The 14,522-nt window shown below is 45.1% G+C and overlaps 1 protein-coding gene across 1 annotated transcript in view; it reads left to right on the top strand.

The window, feature by feature from the left end:
• The first annotated feature begins 27 nt into the window (after positions 1-27).
• Positions 28-14,522, top strand: part of LOC146808728 (cell adhesion molecule CEACAM1-like) — a 140,302-nt gene continuing 125,807 nt past the window's right edge. The window contains exon 1 of the mRNA XM_085615539.1: positions 28-179. The gene's annotated coding sequence lies outside the window, so the exon portion shown is untranslated. The remainder of the gene's footprint in view (positions 180-14,522) is intronic.

Here is a 14,522-nt window from a genome sequence, read left to right on the forward strand (position 1 = left end):
CAAAAGAAGGACGGATAAATAGTTCGCGAATCAGACTGACACCACTTGACAGCAAGGCAGCCTAGAAGCCGCAGGAAAGGTGTTAGACCCTGACTGGGAAGGGGGCATTCTCTCGGGGCGCTGTCACAAGATGCTGTTATGGACTAAGTACTAGGGACTTGAACTACAGGCAACTTGGGGTAATGATGACGTGATGCATGTTTAAATTTGGACTGTCTGTTTTTTAAGTTAATATGCGAATAAAGTGAAGCTGCGGTCGTTTTGCACCACCAAAAGCAGTGGACACTCGCTCATCTGGGATGGGTTATCTCTGTCGATTTAATACTTCTGAATAAAATCTTTTCACTTACCTGATAAAGGAAATGCAATCCCTTCTGCCCCCTTTACTAACACTAAAGTCGAAAAGACAACTTGTAAAAGATTAGATTATTTCCAATTGACAAAACTTGTTTCATGCTCAGAATATAATATTTTTACATACTATTTTATACTAATTGTTGCACGTTATACTCACTGTCAAAACAACTGTTTAGTTTGCCTAAGATTTTAAGCAGTCAGACTTCCTCTTTGATCTCCGGTCTTGTCTTCTTTTTGACTTCATTCTTTCTCTCTCTCTCTCTCACGGTCTCTTATGTCATACCCTTGAAGTGATGTTAGGAACACGCAGCAGCGGCCCGTGGAGGGAGTTCCGTGGGGCAGTAAGGCGGGGCGGGGGAGGGGCAGGGTGGGGCGATCTAAAAACCGGAATATGGATAATTACAGGTAAGTAAACAATTAAATAAATAAAACAAATTTCGTAGCGCGTACTGCATCGCATTTTGCGAAGCAGCGCGCGCTACGAAATTCGTTTTATTTATTTAATTGTTTACTTACCTGCAATTATCCATATTCCGGTTTTTAGAATCCCCCACCCTGCCCCTCCCCCGCCCCGCCTTACCGCCCCACGGAACTCCCTCCACGGGCCGCGGCTGGGAACACGAACCCAAGGCTGCAGAAATAATAAAACAATACGTTGTCATTTAACATAGCTTTGAAGCTCCCATCTTATGAGGATACAATTTACTCGGCTACCTTTTCAAAATAGATGCCTTAAATTCAATAAATATAAGGTTACTCCAGGAATCCTATATCATTCTTTAGTAATTGGTTATTTGTAAAACTATTTTTAACCGCTGTCGTTTTAGGCGTGAAGACACATGCATTGCTCATGATATGAATACTTATGCTTCAAAATGGCCACTGCCGCTTGTCCACGAAGACAGATAAGTTGATACTATTTTTGCCCCTTTTTTGTTTCTCTCAGGGAAAGTTCTTAGAAGACGGGTGTTGTGCAGATTGCGTTCCAATGAACTTCGGGGAGCATTTCAGATTGGTTTAGAAGCGTCTGATCTTGACATTGGCCCGAGAAATCTCTCATATTGGCCGTTGTAATTAAGAGCGTGGCTTAAAACACTTATGCTAAAACTCTGTATTAGCATACTTTGCTGCCCCACTGGTATTTTTCTGCCTTATTTGTCCACGTGAGCTCTTTCGTGCACTGTGGGAGAAACACTTGGGTAGGAGAAAGCTGGCACCGTGAGCTCTCGTGTAACGTGTGCAACTGGGATAGAAAAGCTGGGGCTGATTTCTAACGCTTAGCTGTATCTGCTGGCTTGTTCTGTACGCCTCATCTGCACGGGGACCTATTTAGCCCCTAGCACGGACTGTCCCCGCGCTGCTTCTAATGGAAGACAACTGGGGCATTCGGTTCCTGTCAATGCCACTCATGGCCCATCAGGTAACCTCACGGCTGCTCAAGTGCAGGTGTATGATCCGTCTTTGCAGCGGGCGCCTGGAGGACAAGGGCTCGGATTTGAGCTAACATATATAAAAAGCAACTGTTTGAAAATAAACTGAATTTGGGATTTATTATCTGCATAGCACATAGGCCTTCTAGCATTGAAGTCTCTGCTAATGCGTGCACTGTAGGTTTAATTGCAGAGTTGAAAACACCCTAAACCCTAAAACACTATACCCCCAGCACGGCCCTCCCCCGACCCCCAGTCCAGTCCCCACACTCAAACAGTACCCTGCACGACCCCTCAGCACTACCCTAAAATACTACCCTACACTACACTACACACACACCACAACACTACCCTAGAACACTACCCCCAGCACGACCCTCCCCCTACCCCCAGTCTGGTCCCCACACTCAAACACTACCCTGCACAACCCCCCACACTACCCTAAAACACTACCCTACTCTACACAAACACCACAACACTACCCTAAACCCTAAAACACTACCCCCAGCATGACCCTCCCCCGACCCCCAGTCCGGTCACTTCACTCAAATGCTACACTGCACGACCCTCCAGCACTACCCAAAACCATACACTACACAAACACCACAACACTACCCTAAAACACTACCCCCAGCACGACCCTCCCCCGACCCCCAGTCCGGTGCCCACACTCAAACACTACCCTGCACGACCCCCCAACACTACCCTGAACTCTAAAACACTACCCTACACTACACAAACACCACAACACTACCCTAAACCCTACAACACTACCCCCAGCATGACCCTCCCCCGACCCCCAGTCCGGTCCCTTCACTCAAACACTACCCTGCACGAACCCCCAGCACTACCCTAAAATCATTCACTTCACAAACAACACTACCCTAAACCCCAAAACACTACACCCAGCATGACCCTCCCCCGACCCCGAGTCTGGTCCCCACACTCAAACACTACCCTGCATGACCCTCCAGCACTACCCTAAAGCCTAAAACTCTACCCTACACTACACAAACACCACAAAACTACCCTAAACCCTAAAACACTACCCCCAGCACAAACCCCCAGTCCGGTCCCTACACTCAAACACTATCCTGCACGACCTCCCAGCACTACCCTAAACCCTAAAACACTACCCCCAGCACAACCCCCAGTCCGGTCCCTACACTCAAACACTACCCTGCACGACCCCCCAGCACTACCCTGATACCTAAAACACTACCCTACACTACACCAACACCACAACGCTACCCTAAACCCTAAAAGCTACCCCAGGACAACCCTCCCCAGACCTCCAGTCCGGTCACCACACTCAAACACTACCCTGCACGACCCCCGAGCACTACCCTAAACCCTAAAACACTACCCTACACTACACAAACACCACAATAGTATAATAAATAAGGCATACAAATAGTATAATAAATAAGGCAACGATCTACCATTCAGCATGCAGCTTGAATAGAATGTTAATAGTAGTCTGGGTAAAGTCCAGTAGTATTCAAATTGTTTGTATTCACTAAATGTTCTGCATTGTAAATGAAGACTATGCGATTACAAATAAGTATGTGCTTAGTATTCTGTTAGTATTCGAGAAGTACCACTCACATATCAGTAGTCTTCATGCACTAGCCTTCCCAAAAAGAACACTATTGAATACTAAAATTGGCATAAATTAGTCTTCGAATGCTATAAAAAGACAGGTTAACCACTAAATGTAGTATTCGACTTCGGTAAGGGAAACTGAGTTAATCAAGGTACTTCTGAGGAAGGGGCAGAAATTTGTTTGGTCTGACGCGCAACCACGTACGTTTGAGGAAATTAAAAGGGAAGTTTGTGAGGCAAAGATACTGACTCCTTTTGACACAAAGTTGAGGTCAATTTTGACCGTGGATGCTAGCGCTGTAGGAATTGGAGCTGTATTAGCACAGGTCCATAATTCTGAAAAAAGAACGGTTGCATTTGCTTCCAGTTCTCTTACAGAATCATAAAGGAATTATTCTGTGATAGAGAAGGAAGCGTTGGCTGCAGCATGGGGGGCAGAATACTTTAGGACGTATTTGTGGGGTTTCCAATTTACATTGGAAACAGACCACAAGCGCTGCGAGGCCTCCGGGTAGTCTATGCGCTATATAAATATAATTTTTCATTTCATTTCATTTCAAACCCCTTATTAAAATATTGTCACCTGGTGGTGCTAATAAGGGGTCAGCAAGGTTGGCCCGATTGGCTGCTCGGTTACAGGAATATATATATCAGATAGAATATATTGCAGGATGGAAGAATGGTCAAACTGATGGATTATCGAGGTTACCTTTACCATGGTATGAGGTAGACAAGTCTAATGTGGAGTCTTTCCAAAGCGAAGGTGCAGTTGCCTTGGTTGATGATCTAGTGGAACTGTGTAATAGAGCGATTGATAAGCATCAGTGGTATACATGTATGGCCAATGATGTTATTTTAAAGATGGGGAGAGATTTGATTGTTAAAGGGGGTAGAAGAGAGAGCACACTTCCTATCAGTGTTAGACCTTTTGTCAAAGTCCTTGAAGACTTATCTATTTCGGATGATGATGGAAACATCATTATGAAAGAAAAGTGATACCTCCACAAGATCTTAGATTTGCTTTATTCAAACTCGCTCATGAAGGTCATATGGGTCAATCTCTTACTAAAAAAAAGACTAAGAAAACATTTTTGGTGGCCCATGATGGATAAACAAGTGTGTGATTGGGTAGAGCAGTGTGCAGAGTGTTTGGAAGGTGAGAAGAGATTGAAAGTTGGCAACCAATCTGATATGGGGAAAATAGCTGATCCTGAGCTACCTTGGCACACTGTTTGTTTGGATTTCATTGGTCCTTTCTCTAATATTAATTATAATATAAAGTTTGCCGTAGTTTTGGTGGATGTCACGTCAAAATGGTTGATTGTGAAATTTGTCAGAGAAATCACTACCAGAAGCACTATTTTAGTTTTATCAGAGATTTTTAGAGAAGAGGGTTATCCTGTCAAATTAATCACAGACAATGGCACACAGTTAACTTCGAGTGAAATGACCGCATTTTTGAAGTCATGTGGGATTCTGCACACAAGAACATCTTTATATAACCCACAGGGAAATGGCATGGTTGAGAGGGCAAACCGTATGATAAAAGGAGTGATCCAAATGGCCGTAGCAAGTAGAGGTGACGTACAAAAGATGGTGAATGAATTGGTATGGGCATACCGCACAACAGAAAATACGGTTTCTGGGAAAATACCATTTACGGTAATGAGAGGACGCTCTGCAGGCACAAAATTGGTTCCAGCATGGTTGAAGGGTAGGATAGGTTTGGCAAATCTTAGTTGTGACAAGGGAGGAGATAGGGAAGTTCCTACATGTAGTGTAAAGATAAAACCTAATGATTAAGTCAAAGTTAAACCTGGTCGTGTGGGTACTGGGGTTACTAAATTTCGTGGTCCATATAAAGTGAAGATGGTTCACAGCAGACATGTTACACTGTATAATGGAGAAAGTTGGAATATAAGAAGAGTAGCGCTCTACAAAAAAAATAGATTGGGTGAGGAGAATGAGAGGAGTGAAGAAGAAGGGAACTTTAATCCTCATTTTCTCATGAGTGATGATGAGGCGAGTGGTGGTTCTTCTAGCACATCCCTGAGTGGGTGTGGCGATAATATCGTTAATAGAATAAGACCTCAAAGACCGAGATGTCCTCCTAGATACCTACAAGATTATGTTTGTGGGGATTCTTAGGAGTTCACTGTATTTATGGGAATTAAGGCTTTTTCTTAGGATTTACAAGGTTACGTCTGAATGAACCTCCAAAGCTCTTTTCTTAGGGTATTCTGTTTATTAATGGCTTATGGTTATGATAGTATGTTATTACTATTACTAGGTCTGTTGTATATGTTACACAATAGTTTAGCCTGATATTTCAATGGTAGTAATTGTAAATAAGACGAAGAAAGGAGGATGTGTTGTAATCTTAGATTATTAGATTACAATACTAGAGCCCTTTTTATGTTCTGTGGCTTTAAATGTAAGGTTCTCTTATGGTTCTAGGGTTGCTATTGTGTGGGGAAATGCCAGTTGTGAGCTGACTTCTGTGAGGTGGTCAACGCTGTCTCTGCGCTCCAATAAAGTAGTTACTTCACTGAGTTGTGTCTTGAAATCATCCTTGTAACTACAACAATATCCTACACTCTGAGCACCGCATTTTGACAGCTACTGCCGATCCCATCTGCACCAAGAACAGCCAAGTAACCTCTGCACCCGGACTCCCCAGGCAACATAACCAAAGAGTGTCTGTCGAGTCTTGGTCTAGGTACAAACAGAACCTTAACCACGAGAGAGCTGCGTTGAGCTCGCCCTGCAAGTACCATATTGCTAAGTGTGTTTTTTCCCCATTGACTTTAAGGGTGAATGTTTGACAGTTTTATTGGATTTATTAATGAACACTCTGAAAATCTATAACTCCAGTTACATGCAACTTATCAAGTTAATTTTGGCGCCTATATTTACATAAAAATACATTCTATTTTTATAAATTGGTGTCAAGGGCTGTTTAGAGTCGTATCACTTACTTATTGTCAATGTTGGCACTGTGAAATGCTTAACACATGTTCCCCTGAGTATGCTTGACTGCTCAAGCTACACTACTTACTAGAACAGAGTGAAGACTGCTATGGGTGAACCCGAGGTCCACTTTTGTGTATCGCAGTATTAATACACAATAATGCCCCCTAGCCATATCATATAATACTTCCGCCTTGTAACAGACTGGCAAATCAAAATTTGCAATTCAGCCTGTCAAAATATCCCCTTTTGTGAGTTCAAACACCTTCTTTTAAATTATGCATAAGTCACTCCTATGTAGGCCTTCTAGCCCATAAGGCAAAGTGTGTGGTATTTAAAAGTAGGACAAGTCAAAATTTAAAATGTTAAACATTTCCTTCCAGTGACTATTGCTCAAAAACTATTTTCACTGTAGCAATGCTGGCTGTTCTATTGGTGAAACCGTGGGATGCACTATTATATTTAAGAATGCTATTTTCGGCAAAGAAACAGCTAGAAAATAATTCAAGGACTCTTTGTAATAATTATTAAAAATCCAATGTAATTGTAACAGTGAATTTTCAATAAATATTAAACTAAATATACTTTCAGAAAGTTATCTTTTCCTCCCTAAAGTGTCTGGAGGCTAATTTGCATTAGCCTCCAATTGCAGCCCTCTGACAGTTCCAGCCCTGATGAGGTGTGGAAACGTAAGTAGAAAAGCTAGGTTGTGGGGAGTTGGTGTGGTTCTCCTGACAGGATGGGCAGTGAGATTGGTTCCAGGAACTTGATTAACTTCAAATAGGCCTCCTCTTTCATAGGCAATTGTTAGCTGAAACCTGATCAGGGCCCTTCCTTTGTCCCCCTGACAGGCAGGCTCCAAATCACAGTGGGAGTGGAGCTGTCCCTGGAAATGATTTAATGTGACCACAGAGTAGGAGATGCAAATATCCCTGGCCACACCGCTAGTGTGGGCACACATGCTCTGACAAGCTGAGAGGAGATTCACTAGCTTGGATTGTGGTAAAGAGAAACACTATGGTATTGTTTACAGTAGGGCAAACAAGAAATGCTGCTAAGGTGGGTGCGGTATCTCCAGGAACTTTGACAGAGTGGTTAGGGAGGGGTCAGGAGTTGCCCTCACCAATTAGCTAGTGCTAGGTATAAATACGGTATCTACAGTACACTCCTCAGAACACTGCTAGATCTAAAGAAGAACAGAAGAGGACTGGACTTGCTGTATGTGACCTGAGAGGAGCCCTGAAGGACTGGACATGCTCCCTTTTGTATCCAGGTCAAAGAAGGACAAAAAAGTGGACTGCAAGAGTCATAAGGCTGACTTCCTGTTTCAGCTACAGGGATACAGCAAGCTACAAGAGTCATTTCCCTTCAAATGCCCAGCTGACCTGGACTGGAACTTGCAGGGATCTCTTTCTGACAACGAGTCTCCCCTGTGGTCCTGGGGGACTTTAGAATTGTACTCCTGTGGTGGATTGCAACTTAAAGGACTAGGTCAGGAGATAACATTTTTGACCAGGATGACCCTGATTGGTGTACCAAACCTGTGAGCCTATGCGGTCAGCTTCAAATTGTGCCTAGGTCCTGGTCTACCTGGGCTCTTTGGTGATATTTCTCCTTAAAACGTTAACATTTCATATCTTCGGTTCATCCTTATTAGATTTTAACAATTCGGTGAAATCTTGTGTAATCAATAGTACTCTATTTTTCTAATTTGAATTTGAATTTTTATTGTTTTGCATGCTGACTTTTTTACTGTTTCGGTACTGCATATATATTTTAACACATTGCCCTAAGGTATGTCTATCTGCTCACTGCCATAGCTACCAGTTGGTGGAGCTCTGGTTAATGTAGTGACTTTTAGGGTCCACCCTGACAAGGGTCGTGATTATTACTTAATGTTGTTTGACATCCACCCCAAATAATCACATTTCTTACAATATAAAACAACATTTAAAAAAAACTATATTACATCCTTAAATGTTTTTTATTCTTACCTTTAATATTAAATCCCATTATATTTTTGACATTAGAATAGTATGGCCATGATATCTGTGTCCTATAATATTTTGATTCAATATTTTGGTAAAACAGGTTGTGTGCACTGCACCCACATCACTAGGAGGCACAGGGCAAACCTGTAATATTGTTCCTGGATCCTTCTTCGCAGCTGACGGCTCCACTCGCAGCCCGCCTGACAGACTTCACGCTCACAGGCCCTTATCAAGGCGGCCCCCGCGCTGGAAAGTGGCCACTGTGCTGCTCCGATCCTACATTTATGCTCACTCATGCCCTGAAGAAGTTCTTTTATGAACGAAACGCGTTGGCTGGCAAACCATTTCTTGGAAAATAAAATACGATTTATTATATACCAAGACTCATTGACTATTTGACCACCACTGTCTCAATAACGAGCAGTGCACCCCTCCACCAATCCTAGTCTCTCAGTTCGCTGCACATCAGGTGGCGCTCAACGACGGCGAGTGCTGGAGTTGGATTTATGCACGCTCACCCTATATTTGACCACTAGTTAACAACAAGGAAACAACATAGGGTAGTGCGGTTACTGTGTCCGCCGTTGTCTGGAACCATATTTTTGACTATCGCATTCAACTAGCCAATCATTTTATCCAGAAAATTGAGAACATATACAACAGAATAATTAAGGACAGCGACCCTCCTAACGACATCTCTACCCCCTCACATATTTCTCTCCCACTACACGGGGGGAATCAGCAAGGGGCTGCAATAGAATTATCGCCGCTTTAGCGTCCATTTTTGGGCGAAAAGTGGCTATAATTCTATTGCACTATCAGCAAAGACAAGCTAGCGTGTGTTCTCATGCCTCCGCACCCTTTCCCTTAATACCCATCTTTGCATCTCTAATGAGATGCAAAGTGGGCGCTCCTCACCAGAATAACATGGGAAATGTCGCTAACCGACATTTCTCCTATTATTAATCTGCAGGCTAACCTGCACAGCGATAAGAAAAGTAGCGCTAACGCTCCTTACGCGTGGTTTCAATCTGACTTAGCCATTATATCCAATGGAAGGTAGATATTATGGCTAAGTCTGCCCTGCCCTATCATCAAGCTATTGCCTTTCACTGTGCGATTATCGCTGGATTTCCAGCCATAATCGCACGTTTGGATTTTTATCGCTTTGGAGATAAGCGTCGCTGATAGCGCACTATCTCAGCGATAAAATCCAGCGATAGCCGGGGATAATTATCCTCGCGCTAAGGGCGCAATGCGATAATTATCGCCGGCTGTTGCTGATATGCCCCCACATTTTTTGGACTGCTTCCCTCCACTCTCCATAGATACGGTGGAGTGTCTTATGAAAACGGTCAAATCAGGTTCCCCCCAGGATATTCTACCTGCTAAAATATCCTCCCAACTCTGCAAACAGTTGGCACCCACTATCTGCTCCATTCTTAATTCTTCCCTGGATAAGGGATCTCTTCCTTCTGAATGGAAGGCTGGCCAGGTAATCCCCATCCGGAAGAAACCTAATGCCCCTCAGGATGATATGTCCAACTACCGCCCCATCTCCCTGTTACCTTATTCGTGCAAACCTTTGAAAAAATACATTAACAGGCATCTCTCAGAGTACATTGAAGTAATAGGCTGTCTAGACCCCTCTCAGTCCGGGTTCCGCCTCAACTTTAGTACAGAGTCAGCTCTGATTGCAGTCAGGGACTCCCTGGATAATGAGCAAGCAGCATTAAAGGTGCTGCTGGATCTGTCAGCGGCGTTTGACACAATATCTCATTCCATCCTACTCGATAGACTAAGGGCCATATGTAGGTAATTTCTATTTACCGATTCCTAAATACCGAATTTTACTGATTCGGTATTTAAGAATCGGTAAATAGAATGTAGGTAAACAATCGGTAAATTTTAGCGATTCGGTAATATTCGTTATTACCGATTCGGTATTTACTGAATCGGTAATAAGGAATACCTGGAGGCCCATAGGAATTAATGGGAAGCCATTCACTATTACCGATTCAGTAAATACCGAATCGGTAATAGGGGGAGCATATTCAAGGGTGGCATTGACACCCTGTTGAACTCCTGAATCGTGCATGTGTGCACATGTGGCACACATACATGCCCTAAGAGCATGTATGTCTGCCACGTGGCACTTTTAAAACATCCTTTTAAAACAGCACAAAATTGCTTTTTAAAAGGTATTCGGTATTTACCACCAACTTGTAACGAATCCTTAAACCAAGAATGCACTCACTTGAGCGCTCCCTACATAGGATTTAAGGATTCAGTAATTGACCGATTCCTTAAATTAAGGAATCGTCATTTTACCGATTCCTTAAAATAACGAATCGGTAAATTACCGAATCCTTAAATCCAGCCTCCTACATCGCAAAGGGCTAAATACCGGTCGGTAACTGGAAATTTACAGATTTTCGTCTGTTACCGACCGGTATTAGCCCACCTACATATAGCCCTAAGTAACATCGGAGTTCAGGGATCTGCTTTACAGTGGTCAGCAAGCTTCTTAACTCACCGCACCCAAACCATCAATCTTGGCACTTTCCGCTCCCAAACATCGGAGCTGACTAAAGGTGTGCCTCAGAGATCGTGCCTCAGCCCCACTTCATTCAACATTGATGTGGCTCCCCTGGTGAAACTACTAAGGGATTTGGCCTTCATCCCAATCTCCTATGCTGACAACACCCAGCTTCTAATGGCGTTTGACAAAAATTCTCCTAATACCCAATCAACCTTCTGTGAAGGCATAATCGCCATATCAGCCTGGATGCGGAACAATTTTCTTCAACTAAATACCAGCAAAACAGAGATTATGTTGTTTGGAAAAGCGTCCCTACTTTGGTCCCCTGATTGGTGGCCTGCTGAGCAGGATGATGCCCCAGTCCCAAAAATAGTGGGGAAAAACCTAGGAGTACATACAGACCAGAAATTAACGATGAAGGATCAAGTTCCAACCATTGCGGTCTCTTGCTTCCACACCTTGGGCCTCCTGAGAAAGGTTTTGGCTCTTCTCCCCATGACAGTCCGAAAACCTCTCCTTCAGGCACTGGTAATTAGTTGTTTAGACTATTGTAATGCCCTCCTGATTTCAGCGAATGAGTCTTCTCTAAACAGACTTCAGGTGGTCCAAAACACTGCAGCCCACTTAGTCTCCAACTCTCCTGCTAGGACCGCTTCTTTGCCACTTCTCCAACGTCTGCACTGGCTACCTATCCGCAAGAGAATTCAATACAAGATCTGCTGCATCGTGCATAAGGCAATCCATGGTAATGGCCCTAGCTATCTAGCAGATAGACTCATTCACTATCAACCTTCCAGAACTCTACGCTCTAGTTCTAAATCACTCCTCTTGGTGCCTCGTGTTAGGAAATCCCGCATCGGGGGGAAATCTTTTTACCATCTGGCCCCCTCCCTGTGGAATTCACTTCCCAGCCACCTCTGGAATTGTGCCGACTATCTTCGATTCCATAAGCTCTTGAAAAGCGCACTCTTCTGATTTCCTTCCCCGCCACTCTTAGCACTCCTGCAGAGTGAAGATACCCTTCAGGGGGTGATTAAGGCGCTATACAAGACTCTAAATAAATAAATAACTAATAAATGTGATGTCTTTGGCTATGGTCAGTTAGTGCCAAAATGTTGCCTGGCATGTTATAACATTTTGTTTTCTCATACTAATAACGCTTTCATTAAGTTTAAAGCATTGGTACTTTTTTGGTGTTCATTTTGAAGATTGTAATTGGGCTAAATTACTGGATTAGGGTGGGCACTTCCAGGTGATGGAAACGAGGAATGTAATATAACATTATTATTCCCAGTTTCATTCATCAAGAAGGCATGGTGGCAATTTTGGCCTGTGTTTGAGGGGTTCTAAGCTTGATGGTAATATGCAGGTTTTTTAAGGGGGGGGGGTGGCACATTTGTATATGCTAATAAGGTACAATTGTTCTGTTTTAGATTACAAATATTAGTAGAAAAATGGCAGCCCAATGTCTATTGGAAAAGGGGCACATGCCTCAAGATTCAATGACATATGAAGAATATGGATTTAGAGTAATGGAATTACAGGTGCAATTGTAACATTAACAGTGATAGAGGGGAGGGAGGAGCCAAGATGGCGACCGGAGCAGACGCTTGAGCGCCCGGCTCCGTCGGCCCTTGGCCTCGGACTATCATCCTGATTCCTATCCTCGCCGATTTTCGAGGTGCAACGTGTGCGACGACGCGCTGACCGCGCCGCCGCTTTCCCGGAGTCTTAACCCGCCCGGATGCCGGAGTTCTTGGTGCCTTTGTTCTCCGCACTGGACCCCTGCTTTATTGTGGCCTCGGCCGGCCCCCTGGAGGCTCCGCAGTCACCGGACCCGCTGATGCAAATCTGAGCCCCGCGGTCCCGGTCCCGCCTCACACCACGGACTGTCGCCAGAAGAGCCGGGGGAGAGACGCCCGGAAACCTCCTGCACCCTGATGGGCTGGAGCTAGAGGGTAGGCCCCGGTGTGGCGGGTCTCCTGCCCCGCTCCGTGGACCGCGCTGTGGAAGGCTGCAGACCCCCTTCTTCTATCGCCTAGTCGGCTGCAAAGAGAGCCCGAGGGAGGGAAAGCGACTGTTGGCTTTCACCTGTTGCGGCGCAGACCTGAGGGGAATTGTCTCCTGGTCACGACCCCCCCCCTGGCCACGGTATCGTTCAGCGGTAAAACATGGCGTTGAGTGCCTGCTCGCTGCTGGGGGGTGATGCTCCGGTCTCGCCCGCTGCCCGCTTCGCCCTCCCTCTACCAGACTCCAGCTCCCCAGTGCCGTCCCGGATTGCCGCCGATGTGGGGGCGCAGCTTCCGCTGACATACGGCTCCGTTCTGGCTGCCCTGCGGGACTTTCGTCTGCAATTGTGTGTTGGCTTGCAAACGCTGGGTGAGCGGTTCGACTCCATACTGTCTGCTGCGGAGCGTCCCGTTTGTGATCAACAAGACGTGAGTCTGCCAGTGCTTTGGTCCACTTGCGGGGACGCAACGACTGTGTATAACTGTGCTACACTGGTGTCTGCATCTGGCTTTCCCGGCACCCAGGATCAATCGCTCTCCTGCTCAATGGCGGATACTTTGTTTCCCCGTTCATTGCTGCCTGCTTTGTTGTTGCCTGCCTCACCGCGTCCGCAAGAGTATCCAGCTGAGCTACACCTGACGTCCTCGAGGAACCGTTCACGGTGGCCTACGGCGTCTTTTATGTGGAACTCCTGTACTTTACAGGCCAGGTCTGGATTTTATATGGTGTGCAAGGGGACCTCAATAGATGATCGGCGGCCATTTTGTGACTCTACTTCTCCATCTTCTTCCAAGCGGTCATATTGTCTTTGTCTGCACGGGATGCGGGGCCTCCATGAGGGGGCTGGTCTAATCTTAAGCCCGCGATCGGGCCAGGGCTAGATTGCTTTATATCACCATGGTTTCACGGACGGGCTGGACTGGGACTGGAACTGTTTGCATATGTTGTGCGCACTCGTCGCGATCTGTCTGCCTTCATTTAATTGTTGTGACATGTTATCTTCACACGACCGCCTTTGGGTGTAGTGGGGTTTCAGTGTGTGGAGGTGTGGCTGGCCGGTGGTTTCGGGCGCTCCAAGGTTACGTGGGCTCCTCCCCGCCTTCTTTCTTCTTTGTTTTCTTATTTTCTTTACTCTATTCCTACTTTCTCTCTCGTCTATATTTCGGGTTCATTGGGCGACAGGCACTATGCTGGGGGGGGGGCAGGCCGTAGCCTCCGCATTGGTGTAGGGTGGGGGGGTAATTTACTGTTTCGTTTTAGTTCTATGGGCCTCTTTCTTCCATGTCTCTGCGCTATACTTGTTTCGATTCGGGGTCCGGGTGTGGGGTGGATTGAGTGGGGGCGGCTTTGAAGGGGTGCGTATTTACTCATGTGATTATCCTGTTATCGAACTGCATCGCCTCACTATATGAGATTTTCTATGGCTGTTTTAACGATGCTGCTGCTCTCCCGTGTAGTGAAGCCATCTTGCGGACTCGAATCTCCTTGGTTCTATCCTCTACTGACTTTTTTCTCGATAAAATTATTTTGAAAACCTTAAAATTAACCTTCACTTCTCCTTCCCCTGGTGTCAAGGATCCCTCCAGTGTATGAATCCTGAATCGTTGCTAATCTTGA

Source organism: Triturus cristatus, chromosome 7 (assembly GCF_964204655.1).
Source record: "Triturus cristatus chromosome 7, aTriCri1.1, whole genome shotgun sequence".
Lineage (NCBI taxonomy): Eukaryota > Metazoa > Chordata > Amphibia > Caudata > Salamandridae > Triturus > Triturus cristatus.